Here is a 13,205-nt window from a genome sequence, read left to right on the forward strand (position 1 = left end):
AAACAAGACTTTCGTGCACGAGACTGCACTTCTTCAGGTTACAAAAATATAAACATGGTACAGGCACATATATACAGTTGAAGGGGGAGTTCCGGCATGAGAGGGTAACAGGTTGATGGAAAGGATTCTCATGCCGGAACTCCCCCTTCAACTGTATATATGTGCCTGTACCATGTTGTAACCTGAAGAAGTGCAGTCTCGTGCACGAAAGTCTTGTTTACCATATGTAAATAAATAAGTTGTTCCTACCGTTTAATATCACTCTTTGATTTATTCCTTTCTACTGTAATTTCGAGATGACGTCTTGTGGCGCCCCCTACCCATTCTAGATGTAGTAGCTGCCCCAGCATGGCGACTCGGAATGTCAATAAAACACATCATGGCGACCACCTACAAAGTCGATGGCTCATCAAGTGCCTTCACTTGTAAATCGACATACATCATAATGAAATAAGTCATAACAGCACGGCGCCGCAATATCGGGAAGGGTAACTTAGCAGACGACAGCCCTCAGTCCGCGTCTTTTCCTGTAGTCTGCTACGGAATCCTGCTACGGAATACTGTTGTCTGCTACGGAGTGTTGCTGCGCCATAGGATATTCCTCACGGATTGCACTGCACCAAAAGACATGACGCCGAGCGCTCGCGCTTTTGTGTCAGCAGAAAGATATGATGTTTTTCGCATCTTCCGCTGGAATATTCTGGGAAATGTCGCTCGTATGAATGCACGGTTAAGATGCGATACATTCTAAGCGCCCGTCGGCATGGAGCGGGTTGTGGCCAACGCTTGCTGCCGCAATTACCACAGCCACACATTTTCTTGAGCGGTATCTTATGTGACCCTCACCCTGATGGCGATCTTTATGAACCCGAGCAATTTGTCCGCTAACAAACCAAACTCACTGCGGTCAAGCAACAGAAACCTGTGGCGAACGTCCTCTGAAAATATGACTGTGATGCAATGGGCTCAACAAACTCCGCACAAGAGATAAGCCACACTGCTTCCATTTGTAACCACACTCAGCCGACCTTCTGCGCTGCACCAGGTTTCAAGGTACAATGGACGTGTACGCAAAGGCGGCGAAACACGATTAGATGCTTGGGTGAGATAGCGTGCAGAATTGCTGTTGCCCCACACAGCACGATCAAGGTAAGGCATGCGATATGTCTAAAATAAAAGAAGGCTGAATTGGTTTCGCCATGGTAGCAACCACTTAGAAGATTAGTCGAGTGTGAACTACCCACTGATCCTTGATGCAGCGTGCGTACGTTAACGTTGTAACAACCGTGAATAGTTGGAAAGCTTGCTATCTATAATAACATTACCTAGAGGCAAACGCTACGTACGCTGGCAGCTTGAAATCAAGCAACGTGTCAAAAATGAAACCAAAAAGGACAACATAACGCTTGCTTTGTAAGAGGTTACGTCATACAGTGCGGTATTGATATCAGGAAAATATAGCTTCCAAATGTTTGAATTTTTGGCATATTCATTTATTGAAGATACACTAATTTCAGTTGAAGAATTGAAGCTGGTGGCATGGCGCCGAAGGTCACTTCTGCAACGTTAATATGTTTGCATTCCTCGTGCAAAATACATCACATATCCCACGATCGATCCTAAATAAATTCCGTGGTTCATCCATAGGAGTTTCCTCCACACTGTATGTCCATAACGCCATGTTCAACGCTTCTATCTAAATTATCAGGGTGGTTTTGAAAATATGGCACTTTGTCACGGTACGCTCATTCAACCTATTCAAGGTCGTCCTTATTTAATCATAACATGGTATACAAACGCGAAGAAACACGGACGGACAGAGGACGCGTTCTCTCTTTCTTCGCGTTTGTTACCATGTTACTCAACCAACACGCTGTACATCTTCTCGCACCCATTTAGTCATGCTCATGAACGCAGAGCTTAATGATCCTTGAGGATCAATGGCCCTTGAAACACATCTCGTCAGTTAGCACGCTCGGCCATGTATGTGTTTATCATGTTTAGAGCAATCAACAGCTGGAGGCGCTACAGCGTATTTCGCTCGATAAATCATGACGGTGCATCTGTCGAAGGCAATTAATTCTCCGTTCATAGGCATCGTTAAAATCGTCTGGCTAAGTCTTTAAATTCATAATCTCTTTCGCTAAAACCGTTTGTCGTCTAAATCAGTTTAATCGTATCATGTTCTGAGTGACACCATCTTCGCCGAGATCAAAAGGGGGAAGGTACAATGCGGCGGGGAAGGAAGATTTTAATCGCAGGTGTACCGTCGCTTACAAGGCGCTGGACAGCATAAACAAACAAACACTAAGTAGACACACCCTGCTTGTTGTGTAAGTGCACCCGACCTTCCGCTGTATTTTTCTATTAGATCTTATCTTCTTTTGATATTTGTTTCTACCTAATTTTATCTACTCATTGGCGTTGCGCGAAGTGTAAGCAACTCGAGAGGTCGCGTGTCTATACCACAAGACCTTCGCAGGCGAACTCCATGTAAATCCTTTTTTTCTCTCGCATTCTTTTCACATTGCACGTAATTTGCTTTGTAAACTTGGCAACAGAAAGAGAAGTAAATAGTTATTTTTTACTTTTTATTTTTAAGCTCTAATATATATATGCTATATATACTCGTACATCAAGAGATGAAAAGTCGCAAGGGCACGAAATGATATAAATACAAAATAAACGAGACGTGGACAAGAGAAGTAGAATGAATTAAACTAGTTATTTAAAAAGCACTAAGAGAAATTTACATTCAGTCAACGTTATGGCGGAAACTCCGCCTTCGTCAGGACAAAAGCATTGAGTTCTTAATACTTTTGTCCTGACGAAGGCGGAGCTTTCGCCGTAACGTATATATAAATAATAACGTAATATAAATTATATATATATATATATATATATATGCTTTTTTTCCTTTTTACATGACAATAGAGAGTTCTAGTACTGTGGACGATTGCGTACACTACAGCTCAAATTCTCTAATAATTGCACCGCTGTGAAAACAATAAAATGCCAAGTGGGTGGGAGGATATGAAAAAAAAAAAAAAGTTATGCAGAAAGGATGGTCACAAAATATGAGACATGCAACTCTGCGTTCATTGATAGCTGCTATAGCTAAAAGGAGCAGAACGATTAATAACGAGACGACAGTCCTGTGCCCGCAACGAAATGTCCAAGACGGACGTACGTCCTCTTCCCCGAAGGTTCTTGTGCGGAACGACTTTCAAAAACTCCCGGCCTCGTGCGCTTTCTTCAAGAAACGGGCCTAGCGGAAAGACCACTCTAGTGCACCTCTCACCTACAGTGTGCCTCCGTCCCACCAGTATCGGCCATCCTGCCTATGCATCACTTTGAAGTCCTCAACTCCCCTCTCCCACTTTTCTTTTTTTTGGCTATAGTTGTGACGATGCCCACTTGAGTGCGGCCAACAATGGCAAACTACCTCGCCCCCCCCCCCCCCCTCCAAGAGCTTCGATGGTCAAACTCTGCGACGATGAGTTGGCCCAAGGTCCAAGAGGTACACTCCAACCCAGATGACCTGCTGTAACGTTGAGCGCAAACAGGACCGCTGACGGGCAACACAGTGGTGGAGGACATGCCCGCTCCTCGTCCGCAGGTGTGCCACAGGTGGGACAATTCAGAGAGTTTCGTTTCCTAATATTGCGCATCCTAAACGTGGTATTAGACATAGCCGGTCCAGTAAAGATACCAGTGTTCTGCTCACACCACGAGGGATGGAAAACTCCATAGCGGGAACTATGACCAGCGGGATTTCTGTACGACGATCGGTTTTTCTGCATATCGCTGTATTTTAAGTAGTTTAGGGAAGCGATCTCCGAAGATTAATGTGCATGGAGTTATAGTTATAGAACTAGCCGTCCTTATCAGTCGTCCTTAATCATTTGTGAAAGAAAACAAGCGCATTTGTGTAACGAGCGTCTAGCAGGATAATAGGAACAATAAGTCCAGGCGCGAAACGCACTGCTAGTCCGCACATCGCACGCTATACGTGCAGCTGTGAAGTCCAAATGTAAGTGACCTAGTACCAGTAGTGCACACCATGGCACGTGTTCTACCACCAGTTATGAGAACACCTGGTCAGGTGTGAAGTTTTCGTGACTCTTCCGGCAGTTTTACCAGACGACTGAGCATATACCAGAGACAGAATGACGTAGATGCAGGCTAGCTGATAGATAAACACCATGCTAGGCAAGCCTGAACGATGGGCGAAGACACGTATAGCCCTCGTGTTGTGTTTCGTTTACGTGTCTTCTCCCATTGCTCAGGCTTGCCTATCATGCAGCATATGCTCTTTTGTACGTTCAACAACAATGGCAACTTGGAGGGACATCGGGCGTTTCCATTCCTTTTCGAATAGATATAAGACGAAGATAAGGCAATAAAAATGCTAATATACTAAGAAGCACGCACTCCTTTCGCTGTAACGGTGACGTGAAGTGCCTTGCCAAATATTTCCATGGTGACCTTTCTCAGGCGACACTTCCAGACGGCATATGTCCATGCATTCCCGTGCTCTCGCGAGATACTATCAGGTAGAAAGGTGAGTCAATTAGAAGAATAAACAACAACGATACAGCGACCGGCCTTCTCAGCGAGGCGGCCTCCAGGAAGAACGTCAAGGGTACAAGTCGACTATGCACTTTACCAGAGCAAGATGTACTGCAGTGTAGGTGCTCGCCGGCAATACTATTGTGCAGTTTGACCATCTGAAACGGCGCTGCTACCTGTGTACTCCTTTGTTACTGCACAATCGCAAAAGCAGCACGTATTGAGAGACACTACACGTCATTTTCTGAGCCATTAAAGGCGTGGCAGTTCGTTTCACCAAGGCTCTGGTTGGTGGTGTATGAAAGGGCGTGCCAAAAATTCCTTGCAGGCTGCAAGAATGATACACTGCGGACCATTGTGGACCCCGGCGGCTCGCCTGCCGCGAGGCGCACGTGGGCCCATAGTTTAGGACGCTTCGTTTACGTAACGAGGCTGCCTTGCCGTTTTCTACTTTGTCTGTTAGACAGCCACAATCCTTCTCTCTCCACACCCTCATCTGCTTCTTCATAATCTCATCGCTAGCTATATAGTCACGGCGGTACCCACATCTGCAATGAGGTCTACGACAACAAGCTACAGTCAATATCACCACCACCACCACCACCTGGCGGTGTATAGGCGCGAAGATCACGCTCGTCACAATGTTGTGTGATTGGGCAATCATCAAAATATCGAAAACCCTCTGAACACGTCCGGTTCAAACTCCAAATGGACATCTTTCTCGCGTTGCGCGGTGCCGTGGCCCTCCACTGGAAAACTTGAAGAGGATATGATGTTCCCCTACATGAGTTTTGGCTTGCGGTTCCCCTATTGCCTTGGGGTCATGGCAGTGGGTGCGGCAGCAGGATAGTAGGTGTCGATGTTTGGCGATATTGTGCCATTGCCACTGCGTATTGCCGCAAGCGTTTTCCAGAAAGCGTGCCGAGCTGACGCATGTGCGGCGTCAGGGCGTTAAGGCCAGCGACATACCAAGACCGGTATAGCGGAGCACGTTGCTCATTGAAGGATCGCTGGTGATGCCGGGGAGTGCCATCACGAAGTAGGTGGAGGGCTGAAGAAGAGTGCAGGACCACGCCGTACCGCGACCGGTACGGGGCGTTGAAACCGAAAGAAGCGGGAAAGAAGAAGGTCGGAAGAAGCGAGCGTCACCTCCCATTACTAGTCCCGGTGGAAAGATGTGTCCGGTGGCTCACGAGGCGGGCCCTAGCGCCATCGTCTCCTTTCTGAGCAGGCTTGCGGGTCTTGATGCCTGACGACGGTTGTCGTTGTGAAAGTTTGGGATGAAAAACGCCGATACGTCTACCAGACTTTGGCGTTCGATGTCCGGGTCACGAAATGTAGGGGAGATGGTGTTTCGCTACATGAGTCCTGATCGGCAATGTCACGAAGGGCTCTGTGTGCTGGGGAGCTTCTTAACCCATGACTTCTCTCCAGGAGCCCAATCTTCAACTTGTCCCTGTCCCATAACGCGCGTTAAATACCATCACCTCGGCTCGTGATTCGCCACGAGCTCTCGCACGAGCCTACCAGAGCGGCGTTGGAGAGGTCGAACTTTAAATATAACGATATACGATCGCTATGTGAAAGTTGAAGATCAAGGCACAGGACGTTGCCGATAGAACTGACGAGCCAGAGCGGTACGTAGCTCGCGGTAGCAAGTCCACATCGTCGTCTTCCATGGGCCACCACGTACCCACTGTCACGGAAGAACGGAAAGACGCCGACGCCCCAAAAGGGTATCCGAGAGTAGAGAATAGAGTCGGTCAACTGAAACGTTCGAGTAGGAGATGAGTCTTAACTTCCCCGGGGCCTTGTAAGTGTCACGTTACATGAGAAGGCAAATGAAAGGGCTTTGCATAGGTCACTTTGTGGGCCGCTGTGACACGCTATGGAGGAGACATCTAACTTTCATACTGCCAAAGCGATAGAACTGTGGCTATATATGATGTACACATGGAGAGGGGACAGGAGAAAGTGGGAGACAGGGAGATTAGTATGCGTCACTGGCTCACTTCACGAGGAGTTTGTAAAGACTAGGGAAGCCAAGGTAGGTGAAACTGGCAGCCGTATATGTCTTTATTCAGGGAAACATAGCCAAGAATAATAATTCTTCTCGAACAGGCTCACGAGGCCCGTGCTCTCCATCTATCACGATAATGCCAATAGCCCTGCGAACGCCACAGAGTAATAATAATAATAATTAGGAGTAGAGTTATCCCGACATCCGTGTGGGAATGTCCGCCCAAAAAGCCAAGGGAAAGCCTGACACAGCAGAGCCTGGAGTTGGGACCGATACCCCAATCCCCCAGTCTTCTGCATGATCTTGAAGCCACCACTACTTGCACTGCTGAGGTCAAGGTTGGAAATGCGTAATATCGAAAGTGGTAGGTTAAGGGCTATCACAGTGTCAACGACAAAACAACTCACCGACTGTATACTCTTACTTCACTGGTGGCGTGGTATCTGCGACACGTTCTTATTTATGACAGGCCGCATATTGTAATGCGAACACCACCAACAACAAATACATGTAATGACGGTGAGCGACGAAATTTGCCTTTAATATGGCGTGCATATAGCGATGCGAGCTGAAATAACTTGTTTGTGTTGACTTCGTAAAGTCATTTGTTGACAGACGGATCATGGTTGAGGGCACACCTAGAGTTTCCTTGAACAATTATGCGTCATTTCTCGGTCTTGGCTGCATGCCCGCAATAGGGATAAGTTGTTGGTTTACAGAACCACCGTACAACGACTCCAGGACGCACGCATACCAATGATAGAGGCATCCTGTTTACGCGATGCTTCTACGGTTTTATCGCTTTGTGTACTACGCAGCAGACGAAGTGGTCCCCTAGCTCTCCTTGGCTACAACTTCCATGGACAGCATTTCTTGAAACATGAGTTGAGATCAGAATGCGCCTAAGAATTTGACGTAAATCGTTATAGGGGCACTCACAAGAAGCACCAACGTTCATGCTCAGCGACAATCAAATTAGTGCAAAATTAGCAACAGGAGTGTCTTGGTATAATCACAGCAATTCTGCAGGACACCATCCCGGTATGGTTGTTCACTAAGTACTCATGATATAATACTCATGATATATAGTACTCATGATAACTCCCTCCGGCAACACGGGAGGGAGTAAAAAAGACACCCAGAAAAGTGGACCAGTCTTTGCTGTGTGTCTGTTATACTCCTTCGTCAAATTTAAGGACATATCTCCGTCTATTCCTTTGCACGAGGTTACTTGCTAGTGCTTTGCTTACCAACCATCAACGCATGGCATGCCGCACGTGCTACGCTAATTTTTGAAAAAATTTCTTCGTTCTTGTATCTGTTTGACTTTCCCCGGGTCAATATGAAACAGCTTAGATAAATGATATGAATAATCACATACGATAATTCACGCAGAGAGGCGGAGAGCAGGAAAAGCACGGTTTTATGAAGTAAAGTACATTGTACTCAATGGTACTTTACTCACGGTATACCACATAATGGGTCACTAAAATATCTCCAGTTTTTTTAATGGAAATCGGAAGGCCCCACCTGGATTACTAAACAACATTGCGAATACTTGCACTGTTAAACTCTTTCGTGTTGCAATCTCTATTGGGCATTGCACCCCGAGTATTTCCCGATATTAATCCATCTCCCTAAATAACCAGCGGCACTCAGTGTCTGGACGCCGTACCGTACTCTGATTGCACGCAACCTGGAGATGGCACTTGCAAGTGGTATTGCCAGTTCCATGAGGAACAGAGTCCAAGGCAAGCATGGCCTTAACTGCGTCCAAATTATTTTCCTATCGGTGACAGCTGTCATCTGGTGGTACTTGTGCGCGGTTAATGTCAACACGAGTTACCACGTTAAGTTATTATTGTCCTGAAAGTCGGAGACACGTTCACGACACGCTTAGTAACATGAGAAAATGATACTTCAGTGTTCTTCCGTGGGCGTCGTTCTTTCGAGTTCTATCAGTATTGACTGCTTAGGGTTCCTTAGTCTGTTCATGGGCACACAAAATAAATATTGACATAGAGGCTATGAGTAGGGGCTGCGATCCGGCGGATCACTGCACCCCCTACAACAACAACAACAGATAAATTAATGATGATGAATAGGGAAATTCGCCACATGAGGTGCGACCCACTACTCCGATCGAGGCAACGTATAAACGTCGATGCGGAAAATACGAGGGGTCCCAGTTTCGAGCGGTGGATTGACCACCCAAATCAATATCTTTGATATGTTGGTTTGAAGCATATACAATACGTTTGAGATGCCGTCCGTTTTCCCGAGACTATCCCTTTTCTATTATTACGTTTCTTCGTGACTCGCACTTTCAATAGCCCTGCACTTTCACACTATAATATAATGATCAAGATAATGATCAAGATAACCGTGACTTCACATCGCGGGACAACTACGATCATGAGCGAATAACCGTTGATAAATTTTTCCACTTACGAATCCTTCTTTTTTTTTTTTTATGTACGCTGAAATGTCAGCACATTCTGTGTTTGAACGTAAAATTACGTCGACAGTCGACTCCTCTTCTTTTCGAAGTCACTAGTCATCCTAACCAGTAGATTGAGGTTTGGAACATCGTACAACTTGTCCAATATAGCGATTACCTTTCATAAAGAAACCCCGCAGTGAGACAACGCGTAACGTAGTACTACAACGAAGTTGTTATTCCAATGCCCTTCCGCGGGATGCGCTCCTTTAGTTGACGTCAGACGGGATTCACCGGTGGTGTCCTCAGAAACGGATCAACGACGTCGCGTCGTTTGGCAACAATCGCCAGGAAGGCGAACGGTGTGTTACCACATTTCGGTTTGAAAAAAAAAGAAAAAGAACAAGAAAACGATATATATATATATATATATATATATATATATATATATATATATTTCCCGTCCCTTTCTTCATCTTTCAGCGAATATAACATGGGAAGGTCTTCTTTATTTTGGGGAGAAGTGTCTGGGATCGCATATCTATTGTTGTGTTGACAAAATACAACGTGGAGGACGTCGCAGCATTCCAGCGATCTATCCGGACCCCCTCATACGCCAACAAAACCCAAATGTTTGGCGACACTCCATATATATATATATATATATACACACACATAAAGAGACGATGATGAGTTGGGGTTGATGCCGGCGCCCTGAGCACGCTGGGCGCTGCCCCAGTGCCAATTGTATAGAGAATGACAACAGCAACAACAACTTTATTTGATGGCAATCATGATTCGGGAGTTTCATCGCCGGGGGCGATACCCTATATCCCATTGCCAGTGGTGATGTGGGGAATGAAATAATGAGTCGCCTTACAGTGAGGCGATCATGAGTGACAGCTGATGAGTGACAGATGATGATGAAGATGGCAGTCCAGGTGATCAAATAACGGTGGCGAGGTCGGTTGATGACAGAAACTCCCAAAAGTGACGGAGACCTTGATGCATATGGGCGGGTCACTGGGCCAGGAACACCTTGCCGAAGGTACAAGAGCGACAGTCGACTGCACGCATCCTGTGCGCGGCAAGATCTTGCGTTCCCGTTGGTAGACGGAAACAAAACACGGAAAGACACGGTGGGGGCAATGACATATAAAGCTTGACAACTTGAATCCCACAACCGCCACCACACCAACCTTTAGCAACACCCCGCTCCTCCCGCTTTGTTTGCTGTTCTGGATAAGCCACACCAGAACACTGTACGGATAAGTCACCGTCTGGTAACTTGTGTTTAGATACTACTTCCTAGATACAGATTACGAAAAACTGACATCGATATCTCAACAAGACTTTATCTCTTATCCAAATAGGGAGTGCGACAGCATCACTTTCGTCCAGTGTTGGTTTATTTCCAGCTATCAAACAATCAATCTACTCGTTGTAAATGGTTATCGTGGATTGTCGCCCATCAACCCCATCAACGTTGTGTTGAGAAAAGACCGAAAAAGAAGAAAGATGGCGACACAAAAGGAAATTTTGTACACATGCATACTGACGTTTAGAGGCAACGATGGCGTATATGCAGATGTGAATATGAGACATTGGATAAGAATGGAAATCAAGGCCGAGCAGTTGGCGATGGCGTGGATTTTACGCCAAAAATTATATGGACGCAGTAGATACATTAACATATGGAAGTCCTCCAAAGCTTCCATTTATGCATGCAAATTTCTACGCTATATAGGAAGGAGTTCCCGTAACAGGAAACGTGTAGGAGCGACAAAATTAGTGAAATTTTTAAGTGCCCCAATTTAATGTATTACGGTACTCTGTTCCAGCCTCACGGTGCAGTTACCGTTTAAAAGTAACTATTACTTATAGATACCGTTCTTTTTCGAAAAGAATAACCTAGTTAGAGCTATAGAGTTACTGCTTTCAGAAAGTACCTTTAAGTAAGTAAAGTTAAGTAACTCAGTTACTATACAGTTACTTTAAAATTATTTTGCGTACAAGACAGGCAGGACAACTGTATGTGCACAAGCAAACAATACTTTATTTTCAAACTTGGAAGTTTTCATCACTCATCTTCCAACGCTTGAGTCCAAAGATGCCCCTGCCAGCACTGAAAAGCCATTCGACTGGTGCACTTGATGGAATTCCGGTGTCGAACAACACGAAGAGCTTTCTTAAACCCGGAGAATACCCTTTCAAGAAAAGTAACTAGTTAATCTAGTAACTACCGTTACTAGTTAGTTGTAACTGAGTTACCCTCCATGACGGCTCTGTTCCTTGTTGTATGCTGCGGAAACTGTTGGATAAATTTTGCACGAAAAGTGTCCTGTATGAACGGACTTCCAACGGGTTTTACGTATTGTTACATTCAACCTATAAGGACGTCATATCTGGTATATCTCTTTCTTCCTATATTTGAGTACTAGAAGCAGCATATAGTGCTTGATACGTTGCACATGTAATTTCCTCAGAGCATACTACCATAGTTATTTGCATAGTTAAATATTGTAAGATGGATATATTATAAAGTTATCCTTCAGCACCCGAGATGCAGTTGAACACAACTATAGAGTACTTTTATATGGGTTTTACATTGTGCTTTTGTTTATTCTCTGAACGAAATTAGAAAACTATTAAAGAAAAAGAGGCATAATTATTCCCTAGATATCTGTACGTATTGCATAACACGTCCACAGAACGTTCATGAATTGAGTTCTATATGAGGAATTCTATGAGTCTCCATCTGCTTGTGACAGATTCATTTTGAACGAAAATGTAGATAAGCGTGCTGAACTTATCTGCACGTGGAAGAACCAGTGATGAGCAAACTACCTCAAAATTGTACTTCAGGTAAAGTGCCAAGTATCTGGCATAAGTAGTACTTTAACTGCGGTACAACGTACTAGGCAAAGTAGTATTTTAAAGTATTCGTCAAGTACATTCCCAATTTGATTTGTTTGCAAATGTATGAAAAGTGCAATTCAAACCCTCGTTTTTTATGTGGTTTTGTTATCTGCCATTGTGACACAATGGTTACTAACTGCCAAACAGAGAAAACAACGTAAAATGCACTATAGAATCACGTATTGGGTCCCGCCACATCATCATTCCATCTATGTGCATGTGTGAGAGAGAGAATCGGAAAGACAAACATCACAAAGACAAGTCATCTTGCTACCTATCGCAGTGTCATAGCCTGTGTCTGTCTGTGTCACCTATACCTCTAACTGTAGGACACCATGAAAGTAATAACTTTGCAACATTTCCAGCCTGCAATGGAGTTTCTCTAAACATATCCCTTTCAAGACATAAACATTATTTCTTAGTGTTTTCCCGAATTTCGTATGCAGTCCTAGTTCGGTGCATGGGTATTTAATGGGCAAGTACTAGAGAAAGTACTCTAGGTACAGTACAAGGTACACACTATGAAATGTACTTCAAGTGACGTACAAGTACTCAGAAACATACTTAAAGTAGTACTTGTATACTTGGTACTTCAAGTACCCCCATCACTGAGTGGAACGGATGACAGGCATGCTGGGAAAGAACTATGCCCTTCACCCAACCGCTGGCATCCTCTGCCGTTCCCCTGGAACGATAGACGTCAGGACCTGTATACAAGGTCAATAGATGACTTGACCATTATTTCTGGAAAGTATGCCATGCTTGGTTGCAATTCTAGCTTGGTTCAAGAGAGTTGGACAGCGAACGCGGAGGGGTAGATGAACATCGCCATGGTGAATTACTAACTTTTGAATGCGCAGTACAACAGAGTGAAGCTCATATATTGTGGTTACGCATTCACGAGCTCTGCTCCTTGTGGACAATCTTGTACGGGCTGTATGCTGTGAAGGAACTAGCGTGAAGTCCCAACAGTTATTAATGCCGATTATTCCCATCTGCTATTATCTATAAACAACATCATCCTTATTCTGGTGATAGTGATTTGATCTGGCCCACTGCTCACGGTAATTGTTTGTCTCTTCCAAACTTGGCACGTATTCCCTGGATAGCCCACAGAAGTCAGATATTCGTATCTTTCTCTTTTCTTTGTCTACAATTCCTGCTTCACTTCAGTACCCTTCCTTACAACAACAACAACAAATAAATAATTATGATGTAATAATAGGATGTATCGCCGCTGAGGCGGCAGCCTAT

The 13,205-nt window shown here is 44.8% G+C and overlaps 1 protein-coding gene across 1 annotated transcript in view; it reads left to right on the forward strand.

Annotated features, from left to right (window-relative positions):
- The first annotated feature begins 1,007 nt into the window (after window positions 1–1,007).
- The window catches only part of LOC135368482 (nose resistant to fluoxetine protein 6-like), a 35,213-nt gene continuing 23,015 nt past the window's right edge, over window positions 1,008–13,205 (forward strand). Inside the window, exon 1 of the mRNA XM_064601813.1 lies at window positions 1,008–1,149. The gene's annotated coding sequence lies outside the window, so the exon portion shown is untranslated. The remainder of the gene's footprint in view (window positions 1,150–13,205) is intronic.

This window comes from Ornithodoros turicata, chromosome 9, assembly GCF_037126465.1.
Source record: "Ornithodoros turicata isolate Travis chromosome 9, ASM3712646v1, whole genome shotgun sequence".
Lineage (NCBI taxonomy): Eukaryota > Metazoa > Arthropoda > Arachnida > Ixodida > Argasidae > Ornithodoros > Ornithodoros turicata.